The sequence below is a fragment of the Chlorocebus sabaeus genome, chromosome 1, assembly GCF_047675955.1.
Source record: "Chlorocebus sabaeus isolate Y175 chromosome 1, mChlSab1.0.hap1, whole genome shotgun sequence".
In the NCBI taxonomy this organism is placed as follows: domain Eukaryota; kingdom Metazoa; phylum Chordata; class Mammalia; order Primates; family Cercopithecidae; genus Chlorocebus; species Chlorocebus sabaeus.
This window is the reverse complement of record NC_132904.1, coordinates 76631060-76649862: the sequence shown is the minus strand read 5'-3', so window position 1 is coordinate 76649862 and position 18803 is coordinate 76631060. Positions and strand designations below refer to the sequence as shown.

General features: G+C 37.9%; 1 protein-coding gene across 4 annotated transcripts in view; it reads left to right on the top strand.

The window, feature by feature from the left end:
- TENM4 (teneurin transmembrane protein 4) overlaps nt 1–18803 on the top strand; it is a 3083677-nt gene that overhangs the window by 1634638 nt on the left and 1430236 nt on the right. For 3 of the 4 annotated variants that reach the window (XM_073019792.1, XM_073019798.1, XM_073019801.1), the window contains one exon: nt 17231–17268. The exons of the other annotated variant lie outside the window; for it this stretch is intronic. The gene's annotated coding sequence lies outside the window, so the exon portion shown is untranslated. The remainder of the gene's footprint in view (nt 1–17230; nt 17269–18803) is intronic. 4 annotated transcript variants of the gene reach the window in all.

The window sequence follows — 18803 nt, the reverse complement described above, 5'->3', positions numbered from 1 at the left end:
AGGTTACACAGGGACGTAATATCTGTGGTCTTGGGTTGGAAAAACAATCCAGCTTGTGAAAAGTCTTAAGGTGTGAGCATGAATATTTCTTTCAGGTAATTGCAAAAGGTTCCATTGGATCAAAAAGTGGAGTGGCAGGTGGGTGTGCTGATCATTCCCCATTTCGACTCCTCTTGCACTCCCTCCACCAGCATCAGTTCAACCCTGTGCCTTGGGACGCGCACTTCTCTGAATTGCCTTTGTAACTCGGGCTAATTCCTCACTGAGGAGCCTGGTGAGTTAAACCTGGACTCTTTTGCCAGGTACGATAACTGAACTTGATTCTACAGGCCGGTTACATGTCAAACTGTGTTCCATAAATTGCTTGGATTAGAGTGGGGCAATGAATCAGGGAGCAGAGTGCAAGCAAGTGCTAAATGTATTCTCCCACTCTGCCTCTGCTGAAGTAGCTGTGCTTACTGGTGCTTTAACATGAAATTTATGAGGAAGAATTTGCCCAACAAATACCACTAGAAGGAAGGAAGGAAGGGAGGAAGAAGGAGGGAAGGAGGGAAGAAGGGAGGGAGAGAGAGGAGGAAGGGAGGGAGAGAAGGAGGGAGAGAAGGACGGAGGGAGGGAGGGAGGAAGGAAGGAAGGAAGGAAGAAAGGAAGAAAGGAAAAAGGGAAGGGAGGAAAAGAGAAGGAGGGAGAAAGAAGGATCTCATGGTAATTCGCAGGTATGGAATTTGAAAAGTCTTATACTGGGGAGTAAAATTATCTTGTATGTAATTTAGGAAAAGCCTTCTGGCATAAGAATAGAAGATAAAGTAAAGGGAGTGAAACTGAGAAAGGAAAATCAGTGAAGAGGCTATTGATAGACTTCAGGTAAGAGGTGATGAGCCCTAGTATAGATTTGTATTTGTTGTTATGGAGAAGAAAGATTGGAATCCAGGTACAATTAGGCATACAGTCAGCAGGGTTTAGTGAGGGATTAGATTATGGAAAAATAATAATATGCACCCATAGGGTTGTTGGAAAGGTCATTTTTATGCAATTGTGTTTTAAACTGCAGAGAGTAGTGCAAATATTAATTATGAGTGTTATTTCAACTAGATTATATCCCTCTTTATTCCTAGATAGTGTTCTTTCCATGCACCCCTCCCATGATTCATTGTAAATTGAGCTTTCACTAATTGGATTTGTGGAAAGCAATAGAGAATGCCATTTGGCTACTTCCTCTTTAGGGAATGTTAATATTCAAATCTCCAGGTCATTATTTAGAATACCCAATTCCAACATGGGAAATTTAAAATTGCATCTCATATTAATCTTTAAAGCAAGCTCTCCTTTGCCTCCAGATGAGCAAATATTTGAACTGGAGAAAGAGGATCTTTTCTGCAACTTACAAGAAGTCTTTGACCAAATTATCCAATGGTGGTAGATTCTCATATCCTGAAGGGGCATATAGGAATCTTGGCTTATACTCTATGTTATTAATGATAAGGAGGCTGGTGATGAAGATGATAATGGTAATGACTCTAATAATCATTATATTTACCATATTTTAATACCTATTCTGTGCCAGTAAATATGCTAAGCCCTTTCTATACATTATTTAATTTAATAATGCTCAATGTTATGATAATTTTACAGTTCAGAAAACTGTACTCAAAAATTTTGAGTAACCTAAATTGATTCAGTTGGTAAAGTATAGAACAGAGATTTAATCCTAGCCCAGTTTACCTTGTAAAAGGAACAGTTTACCTTGTTTCTTGTTCCTAGGCAGGTGAATCAAGTATAGAGGCTTCTCTGTCTCCTCACTCCCCAGTCTTACCAACTGAGGCACCAGCCTTATCTCCAGACAAAAAGTATTTTCCCTAAACATTCTGGCCTTATCCACACTAGAGTGGATTTTCCTGATTGGGGCCATCAATACACTGAGCAGACCTCTCTAAGCAGAGAAAGTGACAGGGCTTTACCCAAGAACAAACAAAATGACATTGTCACTCTCAGAAATGTAGGTTTAATGTGTCAGACTAGGCTAACTGGACTGGTGGGAGACTGGGACATCCTTCTAGCTTCACGTTAATGTGGATCTCAGAGAAATCTGGTAAAAGAATTCAAAGCAGACACTAACGCCATTTAACTGTGAGCTGAAACCTATGCACTGACATTATATCTGGATCTTGAAAAGAACTAAGGATAGAACAAAGTCACTTTGAACTTGGGTGTGAAGATGGAAAATGTTCATAAGACTTAGGGATAAGGGGCTTTGGAAAATTATCTGGAGATGATGGGAAGGTTCTGAGTTCTTAATTTCAACTTTTCTGTGTTCTTCCTCCTCCCACACACAATCCCCCAACACTCCACACCCTCTCAAAAGGATATATATTTTTTTGCTTGTCTCCCTCAAAATAGCCTTGATTTATTGAGACATACTATGAAACCATGAAATAGCCTTGGCTCCAGTATGGTATGTAATACATTTTCATAGTTCTCTAATAATTATGATAATAACTAATATATACTGAGTGCTTCATATGTGCCAGGCACTCCACTGTGGACTCCCATGTTAATTTAGGCCTTTTAACAACCAGTGATTTATGTACAATTATTATCCCCATCTTACAGATGGGGAAATTGTTGGTTAGTAATATGAAGAAACCTGCCCAAAGATAACTTCAAACAGCAGGTTTGGGATTTGAACACAAACACTTTGATTCCAGAAACCATGTAATTACCCCTTCTTTATACCTTTTTGCTATAGAATTCTTCCAATCACCCAAACATTCACATTACTGTTACTGAGAACTGTAGGAGGCCAAGTGTTGCATTATACAAACAAAATGCAGGCATTCAAAGAAACACCCTATATCCTGAAGATACGTGGAGTTTTAGAGCTACATGATGGGTGTTCTTTCATTCCTCCATTGGATCCTTCAACATTTTTGAACATCTGTTATTTTGAAGGCCACAAGCTGGATGCCAGGGATATAAAGATGAAAGAACAGAATTCATATCTCAATGAGCTCCTAATCTAGTACAAGGAAGGGAATTGCAATGCATGGAACAAATAGAATACAGGAACCAGCATGGCCCCATCTCCAGTCCCAGTCCACCCTATGGGGACATGCGAACTTGTCTTTCTGAGGTCAGGTACAGCTTCAGAAATCTTTCAACATGGAGCTCCAGTTATATGCTACTAATTAATTGGATTCAGCAGTTGAAATGGAACCTTTTGCTACTATAATCTAGTAAAATGGCAGACATGGAGGCATATATGAGTGAGAGTGGGTACGCAAGGGGATCGTAGAGTTCCAGGGTCAGTCCTTAAAGAGTGTCCAATCTAACCCTCTCATTTTTCAAAAGGGGGAAACTAAAGTCCAGAAACCAGTAGCAAAAGAGAATTAGATCAAGAACTCCAGTTCCCCATGCCCTTTCCACCACATCACAGTTCTCTCTTCATGAAATGTCCTCTACAGTGAAGTGAGCTTCTGATAGAGTCAAAGAAAATGAGCCTGCACCAATGTCTGCAAGTATCTGCAAAACTTTCCTGGGTGTGAGGAGGCCAATTGAGCTTGGGGTGAGAAGGCCTTTGGGGCTGCTTCCTAGAGCCTGGTGCTGAGCTGCTGATTTTTATACCATTTCTTTTAATTAACGTGTAAAAAAAAGACAGCCCTGTCAGCTTGTGCCAAGTCTTTTGCATCTTCAGCTTGGTACACTGGGGCGTGAATTTGAGATATCTGTGAGTGAAAGTTTACAATGCTAAAATGGGAAGTATTAATGAGTGGAACTACCATGCATGCACTTACCAGGATCAATTTTCCACTTAGACAGCTTTTGTCCAGTTGTAGTAACTACTAACCAATCTATACTCCCTAATGGATTAAAGCGTAAAGGTCAGGAATCATAAAATCATCCATTTCCCACTCATTAATATTCGAGTGTGGGCTCCTGGACCTGCCCTAGGCTGCATCACAGTGAGAACTTGTTTATAACAAGGTTACAAGGAGATCAACAGCCCAGACTATGTAGAAATATGGATTTGCATGCAGTTTTCTGAATGACTGAATAGGACCATATGTGACAACATGATAGTTGGCAATTGATAAGAGAAATGTGGTAAAGAATCAGGACCAGGGTGAGGTGAGTGAGACCTTTGTTGACAAGTTTAAGAGGCTGCCAAAAAACTCAGTAATCAAAATAAATATTGCAATACATTTTTAAAGTTTTAAAATATTGCTATATATTTTTTAAATTTCCTAATAAGGAGATGAACTGGGATTGAGATTCCCAATGGCCTGTTCTTTTTTTTTTTTTTTTTTTTTTTGAGAAGGAGTCTGTCTCTGTTGCCCAGGCTGGAGTGCAGTGGCATGATCTCAGCTTACTGAAACCTCCACCTCCCGGATTCAAGCAATTCTGCCTCAGCCTCCTGAGTAGCTGGGATTATAAGTTTGCGCCACCACGCCCGGCTACTTTTTGTATTTTTAGTAGTGACGGGGTTTCACCGTATTGGCCAGGCTGATCTCGAACTCCTGACCTTGTGATCCGCCTGCCTCAGCCTCCCAAAGTGCTGGGATTACAGGCAAGAACCACTGCGCCCGGCCGGTCTGTTCTTTCTATCACACCTTTCTGTTACAACATGGGAAGTAGAAACCTTAGAAAGGAGAAATTCTTATACAAAAACTGGACATTTATAAGAACGCTAAATAGGGAAAGATATGAAGCATAAAGATGAACAAGAGATTTGGTCCCTTTAACCCATCATATAACCCCAAGAAATATATTGTATGCATTAAATACATCACTAAATTAAAAAATATAAAGCCAGCGCAGGGGCTCACACCTGTAATCCCAGCACTTTGAGAGGCTGAGGCAGGTGGATCACTTGAGACCAGGAATTAGAGGTCAGTGTGACCAACATGGTGAAACCCTGTCTCTACTAAAAAAAAAAAAAAAAAAAAAAAAAAAAAAAAAAAAAAAAAAAAAAAAAAATTAGCTGGGTATGGTGGTGTACCCTGTAATCCCAGCTACTTGGGAGCCTAAGGCATGAGAATTGCTTAAACCAGGGAGGCAAAGGTTGTAAATGAGGCAAGATAGTGCCACTGTACCCCAGCCTGGGTGACAGAGCAAGACTCTAAAAATAAATAAATAAATAAAATTTAAAAAAATATAAAGAGACACCAACAAAACCAGTGCTTAAATTGGGAGAAATTAAGAAAGAACTCTGAATATTGAGAAAGTCTCGCAAAGATTTGGAAGAAACTAAAATTTAAAAAAACATATAATAGTTACTTCATCGGCAAAGTGGGGAGAACAATTTCTAACTCAGGTTGTTGCAAGAGTTAAATGAAGTAGGGTGTGCTAATGGCCTGACCTATAGCAAAGTAACGAATTCAGTTACTGTTCTTGATATTTTTGTTTGTAATCAGACAGAACTGCATTTAAATTCCATGTGTCATTCATGCATGATCTTAGGAAAGTGAGGTTTGATCCAGGTTAGGTTTTTGAAATCTACAAAATGGGGACAAAAGATAAACATCTTAATTTTAAAAAGTATCATAAATACCTATAGCCACTGGCCAAGTTCCTAAAACATTGTATATATTTAGGAATTGGTGGTGATAGTTGTTACTGTATTTGGGAAAGAAATTTGTTGTTTCAAACAATACTGACAGCAACTGTTTTTGCTTTCTAAGAGGAGTGGTAGGGTGAGTCACATCAGTGGGAAAATAAATCTCAAAGCTATTCCTGTCCTCTTCCAGGAAACGATGGAGGAAGAAAGAAGCCTGAAATTTCAAACTCGTTATGTTTTGCGAGTGGCTGAAGGATGCCCAGGTGTAGATGGTCCTTTCTGTTAGCAGAGATGTTTTGGATACACAAAAAGAGGCAGTAGAAAATTTCCGTTTTGATTCAATATAACTTCAAAGCTTACAGAATCACAACCATCACCCAGAGGCATGTCTATATGTACACTACACATCTGGATATTCCTAAACATCTGAATGGCTGACTGCAGTTTTTATACTTTTACCTAAACATTTGGGATCAATATCAGAAAATACAGGACAGAATAATAACTTCAGGGAAGCTGTCAGATTGAATGTCTATAATTGAAGCTTGGAAAAGTAACACCCGGATCTGCTATGTGATAGAAGAGCTAAGAGAAGTAAATTGCCTGTGAGCCAATAAGGAAGGCAAGTGTGATTGTGATTATGAGTCATTTTAGTCCCCCTAATTGTTGTCAGGAAACCTGTGAGACATCAGAGCCAGGAGGAAGAAATGATTGACGTCTAAATGATGAGTTCCTGGAGCCATGTGTCAAAGAGAGGCCACCAGGGATAATTCATTTCTGGATCTAGTGATACCTCATGTCTGGGACATAAGTGAATAAGCAATAGTTTAGCCATTTGACCTAATATCCAGGATTGGACATAATAGTATTATCTGGAATTCAAAATCAGTTACTAGTGAAACAGGCATCCTTGGATACATAAGGTGGCAATGTCATCTGAAATTACATGCAGACCATTTTGAGCATCTCATTAAAAAAAAAAAAAAAATCAAGCATTAACAAGGCTGGCAGCAGCCAAGCTGTGGACAGACAGCAATACTCCAAGAGTACCTTGACTCAGACAACCACAGTGTTAGTGAAAGAAAGGACTTAAATTATCACTACCAGGTTCACAAACAAGTAGCCTGCATGATGAGTTAGTCTTCAGGGGATAGATTGTCTTTGGTATGCTCTGTGTCAAAACAAAAAGTTGTATATAAATCGCTTGGCATGACTCTCTAGTTAACCAAGGCCCCACCACTTTTCCTGCTTTATGCCAGGTACCTTTACATGCTGTGGTACCTTTATGCCAGGTACCTTTACATTACTGTGCCACTCAAAGGATTTCAGTTTGCAAGTCCTGAAACTCATTTATTTGTGTGGCAGATGAGAAACCCGAAGTTCAGAAAATTTAATGCTGCCACCTATCTCAGGTCAACCATATATCCAGAATGGATTGGGATGACTCAATAAAGCATTTATTTAAATGGTTTTTTTTTTGCACCAATTACGTGCCCGTGCCACTTTTAGTTCCTGACTTTATAAGATAGACATAAAATCTGAATTTCTGGAATTCAGTCTAGCAGGAGAAAAGCCCAGAAATGACATGGTACATGGTACATGCTCATTGGCTATTAGCTCCCTGAACTTTTGGGCCTTAGGAAAACAAAAAAAAATCACTATATACCTTTTTGTTGTTGTTTTATTATTCTGAGTTTTGTGTCTTTGAGCTGCTAATTGTTGCAGCAGTAACTGGAAATAGTCTTAAGTGGAATGAAGTTCGTGGGGCAACAAAGACCTCCTTTACACAGGGTTGTCAGAGAGAGAACATGTGTCTTCCACAGATGACCAAGAAATGTGATTCTGCAGGAAGAATTTTGGTTTTTACCCACAATTCACATACTAATAGACTATAGCTTAGGAAATGCGTCTCTGGCCGCCTGTGAACTAGAATAATACCACTGAAAATTCTAGCCAGGTATTTTCTATATATTTTACATACAGAATGTTGTCACAATCACCTCACAGTGTGTGTCTATTATTATTTTCATTCAACAAGATGAAGAAACTGAGGCACTAGAAGTTAGCATTTTCAAGTCCACACAGCTAGTAAGCAGTAGAGCTGGGATTTAGATTAACATCTGTACATTACTGTTTCCACAGCCTTCCCAGTGCCCCACTTCAAGGTCCTCTCTTTATTTTTGCCACATAGAAGAAATTGTTTCTGGGAGAATAGGCAGAAATCACAAAGCCACGGCTTTGCCTTTATGCTATACATTCCAGGACCACATTCTGGGGCCATGACAAAGGGATTGAGAGACTAGTGAATGCTGCCAGTTATTTAATTTCATCAGAGGAACGCCAAAGCAAAAAAAGAAAAGATTATCTTGTATCTCACATAGCATAACATTCTTTGCCCTTTTTTTTCTGGTGATTGAAGCCTCTAATTATATATTGAACAATTGGGGATGTGGGAGGAAAGAACATTTTAGACACTGCAAAAAGAAGTACGCTTGATTGGTTGGGCACAGTAGCTCACACCTGTAATCTCAGTGCTTTGGGAGGCCAAGGCAGGAGGGTTACCTGAGGCCAAGAGTTGGAGAACAGCCTGGTCAGTTATAGTGAGACCCCTTCTCCCTTAAAGATAGATGAATGGATGGATGGATGGATAGACAGATAGATAGATAGATAGATAGATAGATAGATAGATAGATAGACACAATCTTAATTAGCTTGGCATGATGGTTGCTATGGTTGAACTAGCCACTTGGGCTGCTGAGATGGGAAGATAGCTTGAGCCCAGGAGTTTGAGGTTACAGTGTGCTATGATTGTGCTACTGTACTCTAGCCTGGGTGACAGAGCAACACCCTGCCTCTAATAAAACAAAAGCAAGTATATGAACAAAACAAAAATACCTTGAGGTAGATGGACATTTATTGAGTTTAAATTTGCTACAGACCCTGGGGCTATGTGCCAAGGGGAAGACAGTGTGGGAATGAGGAAGAGGCCTCAGGTGACTTTAGGCAGGTGGGATTTTTTTTATGAACCTCACACTGTAAAAACCACCCATTCCCCACCCCCCAAACCCCGCCCCCCCCCACCCAAGATATATGGAACTACCAGTGGCCTTCTAGGTGGTAAAATCTTCTCCAAGATTCTAGCAAGGCAATGTTGGTCATTCTTGAATTTAGGTGGTAGTTTTATTTTGTGTGCTTTTTTTTAATTTTTCTGGATTTGATAGTTATTTTATTGGTGTGATAGTAATTAATGATGTTTGTCAAATATTTTCAGTTTCCGCCTCTTCAGGGTACATAATAATCTTGATTTTTCTGGCTTCTTTGTATTTGAGTGATGACAACTGTGGATAGATGATGTGTTGAAAGCTGCACTCTTCTCTTTGGTCCACTGGTTAGCAATTTAGAAGCTGTTTTTTTCATTAACCTGGGGGCCTGAGTCACTGAAATCAGCACAGTCCATTTTCCCACATATCCCCCATAACGGACTTATAGAATTAATACTATTAATATTTGGTTTATTTTAAAACCACTGTAAGTTGGAAGTTGTTACTGCAATATATCCTAGCTCATCCTCACTGATAAAATTGAACAATTCAGAGACTGAGTGAAGTAATTCCAGCCAGAAGCAACTTACACTAGAAGTTCCTAATGTGATCTTAAAGATAATGTGGTATGTTTAAAATAAATAGAGTCCTCTACTCTGAGATGACATTTTATTATATTTAATTATTCAGTATTATGAGCTTTTATTAGTCATTTAACTCAAGTGATTGTGAAAGTTAAACTCAAATTTCTTAGGAAATATAAATGCATTTAATGAATATTTTTAAAAACGATCTGTCCAGTAAAGGCAAGATTTGTGATGGACTACAAACGTGAACTTAGAATTACAGTTATAATAATGATGTCACATCTATACTTACAATTTTTTAATGGCTTTCCTTTATACTCATGACAAAGCTAATTACTTAGCCTGAGGAAAATAATTCTCTCCATGATAGGGTTCCACACTTCTTGCTCCAACCTCTTCTCTCACAACCAGATGGGGCTACTTGTGAATCATGAGTATGAAGTGCTTGCCCATCTCCTGTCTTGACACATGCTGTTGCTTTTCTCTGGAGCACATTTTAATTCCTCTGCCTTGTCCCTTGTCTTAGTTCATGTGGGCTGCTATTACAAAATACCATTGACTAGGTGGAATGTCAATAACAGACATTTATTTCTTACAGTTCTGGAGGCTGGGAAATCCAAGATCAAGGCACCAGTAGATTTGGTATCTGGTGAGGCCCTTCTTTCTGGTTCATAGATGGAATCTTTTCGCTGCATTTTCACATGGCTGAAGGCGCAAGGACCTCCTGTGTCCCTAATTCCACTCAAGACGGGTCTGCCTCCATGACCTAATCACTTCCAAAGGTTTTAACTCCTCATATCATCACCTTAGGGATTAGGATTTTAACATATGAACTTGGGGATGGTTTACACCAACATGCAGACCATAGAACCACTCTTTATTCCTCCATCTTTCAACGTGGGTATAATCCCCTTCAGAAAACTTTCCCCCTTACCTGTACAGTAAGTTGGGAGTCTCAAAACATCCCATGCCTTTCTCTAGTATAGTATGTACCATAATGTGTTGAAATTACCTATTTATTGGTTTGCCCTCATTATAAACCCATGTGTTCCTTGAACATAAGAACCATTTTGTTGATTGCATTCCCTTATCACCCAGCACAATGTCTGGCACACAGTGTGAACTCTAATAAATATTCACTAAACTAATAAAACTAACATAGTAAATGCTTTTGCCAACTAACATGCTGTCACCTAAGCCACCAAGTCATTCCTTGGCCAACACACTCATGAGTCTGTGTGAATTGTCAAAATAAGCATTTGATGCTATCATTTCCTGAATTAAATCAGGTGCCTTCTCTTCTTTTTTTCTTTTTGAGGCAAAGCCCTTCAGTTGCCCAGGCTGAGTGCAGTGGCACAATCATAACTCACTGTGGCCTCAACCTCCCAGACTCAGGCAGTCCTTCCTAGTAGCTGGTGCATCACCGTGCAGGAATAACTTTTTATTTTTCATAGAGATGGTGTCCCCCTATACTTCCCAGGCTGATCTCAAACTCATGGGCTCAAGTAATGCTCCTGCCTTGGCCTCCCAAAGTGCTGGAATTACAGGTGTGAACCACCATGCCTGGCCAGGGACTTTTTCTTAAGTAGGGAATTAAAGAAAGCATAATCCTATTTCTTGCCAAATGTGTTATGCTATAAAAAGACAAAGAAGCATTAATGAGTTTTTGGAAGTGTCAATCTTGTAAACAAATTAATAATCATTTTGATACAAGAGCATAAAATAAAGGTAGATATCAAGGTATAGGGATAACTTTCTAGGAAAACACTTCGGTATACACATGCTGCATGCAGGTTTTGAAGATATAGAAATAAAGTGAGGACAAACTTCTGTTCTCAAGCAGTGCAGAGTCCAATGAGAAATAAAAAGGATACACAGGAATTCTAAAGAAAGAAAGGATGAACGATAGATTAGAGGCACAAAAAATAATGAGCACTCAAAAAAGGTAGTTGAATAAATGAATGAATTTATCATGTAAATTTATTACATCTGAACATCCAAGCTAAAAAGACAACTACTGATGTTTTCCTGCAAACTGGTAGTTCTCCAAAGGAAATTGAAAGCCAATCATAACAACTATTAATTGGGGTTTTAAAAAACAAGGGGGAAAAAAGGTAAAATTAAGCATTAATTAAATATCAACTATTTTACATATAAAATTTCATTTTATTCTACAGAAATGTCCCAGAGTCATTTTTTCTGAGATGATTTAAATACTTTTTATAAAACTTTGCGCAAGGTCACTCTGCTTGCCACTGATAAAGTTGGAATTGGCATTCTGGTCAGTTAGACCTACCAGCCCTTATTTTGTCTAACACAACAGGATTTCTCAAAGTGTGCCTGATAAACCATGTACTTCAGAATTTCCTATGGGTTATTATAGCAATAGAAAATTGCCAATTTTATATCTCAGACCTAAGGAATCCAAATTTCCAGAGCTTGAGTCTGGGAATCTGCATAAAAACAAGTCCCCAGGCTCAGTTGTACATATGGTCATAAGGAGACCTTTTATTATATTGCATTTCCTCCTGGCTGAACACCAAAAAGAAGACAATTTAGCCTAGCAGTGTATGTCTCTTACTGGGAGATGAAAGAGACCGAGAGTTTACTCATCAAAACCATAAACAAATTATATCTATTATCTTTATTAATTGATTATAATCATGATAGCTACACCAGTAATTATAAAGAAAGAAATCTGCTGTGTGTTTCTGAAGAGTCAGTACCATGTCTCACTTGGCACTAAATCTTATTCATCTTTGATTCTCTTTAAAAAAAATGAAAAAGTAGGTAATGGGAACTCAAAGAAAGGTAGTTGAATGAATGAATGGATGAATTTATCGTGTAAATTTATTACATCTGAACGACTGAGCTATAAAAAACTACTGATATTTTTCTGCAAACTCTAGTTCTCAAAAGGAAAATGAAAGCCAATCATATTAAATGCTACCACTTCAATAAAAATCATTACTAGAATGATACGGGTTTTTGTTTTTTGTTTTTTATAATAAATGCACTTTCCCTCTTACCTGCTTCCAGTGATCCTTAACTTGGTGGTGATCTTTAATTAGGAGATGTCATACATTGACTTCTCAGCAGTTACTCCAAATACGCTATGAGTCTCTGCTGCACATAAGAAAAGCCACAGATTCCAACTGTGAAACCGCAAAGTCCTTTAGCCTCTGGTTTGTACATGATAGAAGACACAAGCTGTGACCTTGATAAAAAATTGGAGCATTAAAAAATGTTAACCTTTTACTGTCTGAAAATTCACAGTATCCCAATCATCTTCTACAAGACCTAGTAACATATGCCACTGCTACCCAGACATTCTCACTTGGATTTCTCACAGCATCTCAAAAGCGTTATGCCCAGAACTGAACTCATGAGACTCGCTTCTCCTATTTTCTACCTTTTCAATATCTCCATCATCCAGTAAGCCATCCCAGCCAGAAATTAGGGAGCCATATACTGCCCACCTACCATCCCTACATTTAGCTCGTCACCAGGCCCTTTCCACTTGTATCTCCTAAATACCTCTCATATCTGTCTTGTCTGCTGTGCCCCCACTGCTCTTATCTTTATCCTGCCCACCATTTTCTTTCCACCTGGATTTGTGTTTTTTCTGTTTGGGGTCTTGTCACCTTATAACCTATCTCTTACAGTGCTGTCTAGGTTTTTGACTACAGCACAGATCTTACCTTTGTATATAATTTGTCAGGTTCAAATCTACTTTAAAATCTGGTTTGGGGATGATATATAATGTACATTATGATAAATATGTATATACTGTTTCAAGTCAACCTGTCTTTGCACATACTGTTTGCTGTCTCTGAAATGCCCTCCCTTCTGTTTGCCTAAACAGTTTCTATTTATACGTGAAAATCCACTCTAAGCAAAATGTTATATATATATTTTTTTACATTTATTTAATTGTCCTGACAAAATATATGCAAAGTGTAAAAAGAAGTTTTTATTCACAGCATCATCACTGAATGAAGTTCTTGACTACTCTCTGCCACCACTCCCAAAGACTTAGTCAGGCTCTGAACTATCATAGCTATTTATTTTATGTGTTTTTTTATTATGGGACTGACTGTGTTGCTTTGTGACTACATGCTCATATACTTTACTCTCAAATGTGTTTCTTTCAGGAAAGGCAGTTATTTTATTTTCCATCCCTTCTTTTTCTAGTGAAGTGTCTGGTATATAGCAGGCTTACAGAGATTTCCAAAGTTTACAGCATTAGTTCAGTAATACAATACATCAGTTGAAGGAAAGAAAAGCATTTTCACTCCCAAATTATTCAAGCAGTGGCCATTCCTAAGAGATGACTTCTCTATTGTGCCTAGATTTACATACTGTTTTTGCTATTGAAGACCTTTTCATAACTAATATAAGCTGTAGGATAAAATTCAGATACCCAAGCTGAAGTTCAATGTGATCTATAATCTGGTCTCAAAAGAATTTTCAGCATCTCAAGCCCTGTGCTTGGCACAAAATAAAATTTTAATAAGAACTTGTTGTATGACCATTATTTCCCATGAAGGAATGCGTCTAAAGGAATCATTGGCTATCAGTTTAAGTAAACCACCGCTTCTTACATTGGTAATCTCTAGAGAGTACGCCATATAAATAGCTATAAGACAGTCTTCTCACACATGTGACACCATGACTAGTACAAATATGAATTTAATTCTTAGTGGAGGATATTTGGCTATCCAGGTATTTGTCACATAAAATGCTGTGCTACCGGTATGGTGTAAAAGAAGAGATAAGCAGCAGACATACTGTTCAGCTGCCATCACAGAAAGATTATGTGTGTCCTGAAACCTGTGAGAACTTGGTCTCACAAGTACAATATAGACGTCTCAAAAATTAATCCATTAGAGGGTAAGGGAGTGCTAAGGACAATGAGATGATTAGTGAAATAACTCCAAAGTGGCATCTTATTTTGTTTCCTTGAAATTTGCTTTCAAAAAGCAAAATGTAAAAAAAAAAAAAAAAAAAAAATTGACTTTTTTTTTTGTCCTGAGAAAATGTATGCTAAGAGTTTAAAAAGTCTTTATTTGGAGTGCCAGTTGAGATAGTAAAAAATTATAAACAATCTTAATTTCCACAAATGGTGGATTTCAGAAACAAGTTAACCTCCATTCAATAGAAAACTACACAATCATTAGGAATGTAAAGACAAACACATATTGACCTGTGGTGGTGTTCTTGAGACATTCTTTTAATAAAACGTGTATAATATAAACTAATTTTCAATTTTAAAAATATGCATAATAAAAACATACATAAAAATACTAGAAAGAGGAACATCAAAATGATAGAGGCTGCTATATATGGGTGATAAGATGACAGGCAATTCTTATTTTCTTCTTTTTCATACCTAAATTTTTTGTAATGAGCATGTAATACATTTTTAAATACTCCTAAATTACAATACAGACACATTACAATTTATCTTCGTATTTCTTTCCTTCACTTTCTCCCCCCTCATATGACCATGCTTTTAAATAAGCCAGATTTTTTGAAAAACAATAAAATTCAGCCAAGAAATCAGTCATTTTGAAAATAACCATGTTTGCAGAATGCCTGGCCATTTGGCAGAATCCATCTGTGCTTGGGTTATTTCTGTAGTTGTTCTTCAAATGGGTTTTGTGAGCCCCCTCCAGAGACTCCTATTTACTGTAGAAAGAAGTCATAACTCCTAGTATGGCATTCAAGATTTTTAACAATCTGGCCCCAGTGTAACCCTCAGCTTTGAGAGTCCCAAAATCAGCTCTGTCTGATTACATATGTCCCAGCACACAATGAATTCTCACCCTTCTTACTTTTACATGTGATATTCCCTCTGCCTGGAACATTCTTCTTCCCTGTTCTCTGCCCTACTATCTTGTTCATCCTCAAGGCCTAGCTCCAATTCCCTTGGCTCTGAATCCTCTTGTAGCCCCATTCCAGGCAAAATTCACTGCTGCTTTTTGTGCTTCTACCATGTTTCCAGTGATGTGTTGAAGTTGGATAATACCTTCCTATGAGAGATGGTTGTTAAATATTCAAGAATTTTGCAAGCCAATTTATAAATTATTGGGAGTTGTTAAATTCACAACGTGAAGCTAACTGTAGTGGAAATATTTATACCATGAAAATTGGCAAACAAGACTATTCCACCTCAGAACAGTTTCCCAGCACATCATTGCCTTGAACATACTTTTATTATAGGGCATGTCCAATTTTACCTGTTTTACAAGCAAAGAAACAATCTCTCCTATGAAGTTTGTGAGCTCACTGAGGGCAGGGTCAATGTCTTAATTTTCCTATCTCTCAGAATGTAGGAAGACTACTTGGCATATGGCAGGTAATCAATAAATAACTGTTGAAATAGATCAAGTTGCTCTGACACACGTTTGCTAAATTGCATTTGGAATTAAGCTGTGATTTTTTTAATCCTTGATATTCTTGTTTCTCATTTCCAGAGCTAACAAGATTTGGCTACATAACATTCATTTTTATTAGCATTCTTAAATATTACAAAATAATTGACTTTTTCAGTGTGGCAGTGATGTTGATTAGAATAGAAAACTCATAAGTGTATCTTTCTTTATTATATATAGATACAATTACCCTCATATCTTTACTTCCAATAGCTTTGCTTAATAAAAAATCCAAAGAGAGCCTCAGGAAGGCATAATATGATTTTAATATACTTTGCTTCAGAGAACCTCTGATGGTTAATTAAGAAACTTTCATCTTTGAAGTAAAATTAGAAAAAAAAACTTATTAACTAAAGGATGCAGGGTCAGTAATAAGACAGCTTTCCTTTTGAACATTCCATTTAATCAATCCTGAGAGACTTAAGACAATTATATTTTATCAAAAACACAGAGAAATAAGCACCAACAGGGGACGCCAAGTGGCTTTGGGCATTTCTTACAAAACAGTCTTAGGAAATGATCAATCCCTTCCTAATCAGAGGCATTTTATGAATTGACAAAAAAACATTATTTACAAAGCCACAAGAGTGAAAATTACAGTCTGAGGATTAGGAGACTAAGTCTCTGAATTTGAAAAGCTGTCATGTTCAGGCCCATTCTTTCAACTGAAAGGCAGTGAAAAAAAAATAATACAGTATTCTCCCATGCCTGTGTTCATCAGTGTGTCCACACAGCCTGGAGTTTTTTAGTTCACAGTCTTTTTTCTCCGGGATATAATGAAAAGTGATCAGGCACTGAATTTAGACCAACTTGGGTTATAAAACCAACCCCACAAGTTACCTACACACATAAGTGACTTTACCTCTGTGAGATTCAGTTTTCTCATCTGTAAACAGATATAATGTTGAACTCATAAAGTTACTATGAATATTAAATAATATCATGTTTTATATGAATAGTAGATGCTCATAAATATCACTACCTTGGCCTCTGCCTCCTTTCATTCATTAACAGATTGTTTGAATGAACACTTCACTGCGATGATTAATTTTATCTGTCAATTTGATTGGGGTAAGGTATATCCAGGAAGATGGTAAAGCATTATTTTTGGGTGTGTCTGTAAGGTGTTTTTTGCAAGATATTACCTTTTGATTCGGTAGACTGAATAAAGGACATCCCCCTCACTAATGGCCATGGGCATCATCCAATCAACTGAAGGCCCGAATGGAATAGAAAAGCAGAGAAAAGACAAATTTGCTCTCTGTGTTTGAGCTTGAGCATCCATCTTCTTCTGCCCTCAAACATCTGTGCTCAAGGTTCTCCAGACTCTGGCCTGAGACTTATACCAGTGTCCCCTCCCTACCCCCAAGCCCTGGATCTCAGGACTTCAGATTTAGATTGAATTATACCACCTGGTTTCTTAGTTCTTGACTTTGCAGACAATAGACTGTGGGGCTCTTTGACGTCCACAATTGCATGAACCAAATTTCTCTTAGAAATCTCAAAATATGTGTGTATATATCTATGGGGATTTACATATAATCTTCTATTAGTTCTGTTTCTCTGGAGAACACATAATAATAATAATACATTGCTTTGTCCTACTCTTAGGTGGCAAACGGCACATGGTTGCATATTTTCATTTAAAAGTAAGTATTCATGAGCATTTTTTCATGTGTCTGTTGGCTGTATGAATGTCTTCTTTTGAGAAATGTCTGTTCATATCCTTTGCCCACTTTTTGATGGGGCTGTTTGTTTTTTTCTTGTAAATTTGTTTGAGTTCTTTGTAGGTTCTGGATATTAGCCCTTTGTCAGATGAGTAGATTGCAAAAATTTTCTCCCATTCTGTAGGTTGCCTGTTCACTCTGATGGTAGTTTCTTTTGCTGTGCAGAAGCTCTTTAGTTTAATTAGATCCCGTTTGTCAATTTTGGCTTTTGCTGCCGTTGCTTTTGGTGTTTTAGACATGAAGTCTTTGCCCATGCCTATGTCCTGAATGGTACTACCTAGGTTTTCCTCTAGGGTTTTTATGGTATTAGGTCTAACATTTAAGTCTCTAATCCATCTTGAATTAATTTTCGTATAAGGAGTAAGGAAAGGATCCAGTTTCAGCTTTCTACTTATGGCTAGCCAATTTTCCCAGCACCATTTATTAAATAGGGAATCCTTTCCCCATTTCTTGTTTCTCTCAGGTTTGTCAAAGATCAGATGGCTGTAGATGTGTGGTATTATTTCTGAGGACTCTGTTCTGTTCCATTGGTCTATATCTCTGTTTTGGTACCAGTACCATGCTGTTTTGGTTACTGTAGCCTTGTAGTATAGTTTCAAGTCAGGTAATGTGATGCCTCCAGCTTTGTTCTTTTGACTTAGGATTGTCTTGGAGATGCGGGGTCTTTTTTGGTTCCATATGAACTTTAAAGCAGTTTTTTCCAATTCTGTGAAGAAACTCATTGGTAGCTTGATGGGGATGGCATTGAATCTCTAAATTACCTTGGGCAGTATGGCCATTTTCACGATATTGATTCTTCCTATCCATGAGCATGGTATGTTCTTCCATAATGCAAATCAGAACCACAATGAGATACCATCTCACACCAGTTAGAATGGCGATCATTAAAAAGTCAGGAAACAACAGGTGCTGGAGAGGATGTGGAGAAATAGGAACACTTTTACACTGTTGGTGGGATTGTAAACTAGTTCAACCATTATGGAAAACAGTATGGCGATTCCTCAAGGATCTAGAATTAGATGTACCATATGACCCAGCTATCCCATTACTGGGTATATACCCAAAGGATTATAAATCATGCTGCTATAAAGACACATGCACACGTGTATTCATTGCGGCACTATTCACAATAGCAAAGACTTGGAATCAACCCAAATGTCCATCAGTGACAGACTGGATTAAGAAAATGTGGCACATACACACCATGGAATACTATGCAGCCATAAAAAAGGATGAGTTTGTGTCCTTTGTAGGGACATGGATGCAGCTGGAAACCATCATTCTTAGCAAACTATCACAAGAACAGAAAACCAAACACTGCATGTTCTCACTCATAGGTGGGAACTGAACAATGAGATCACTTGGACTTGTTAAGGGGAACATCACACACCGGGGCCTATCATGGGGAGGGGGAGAGGGAAGGGGTTGCACTGGGAGTTATACCTGATGTAAATGAC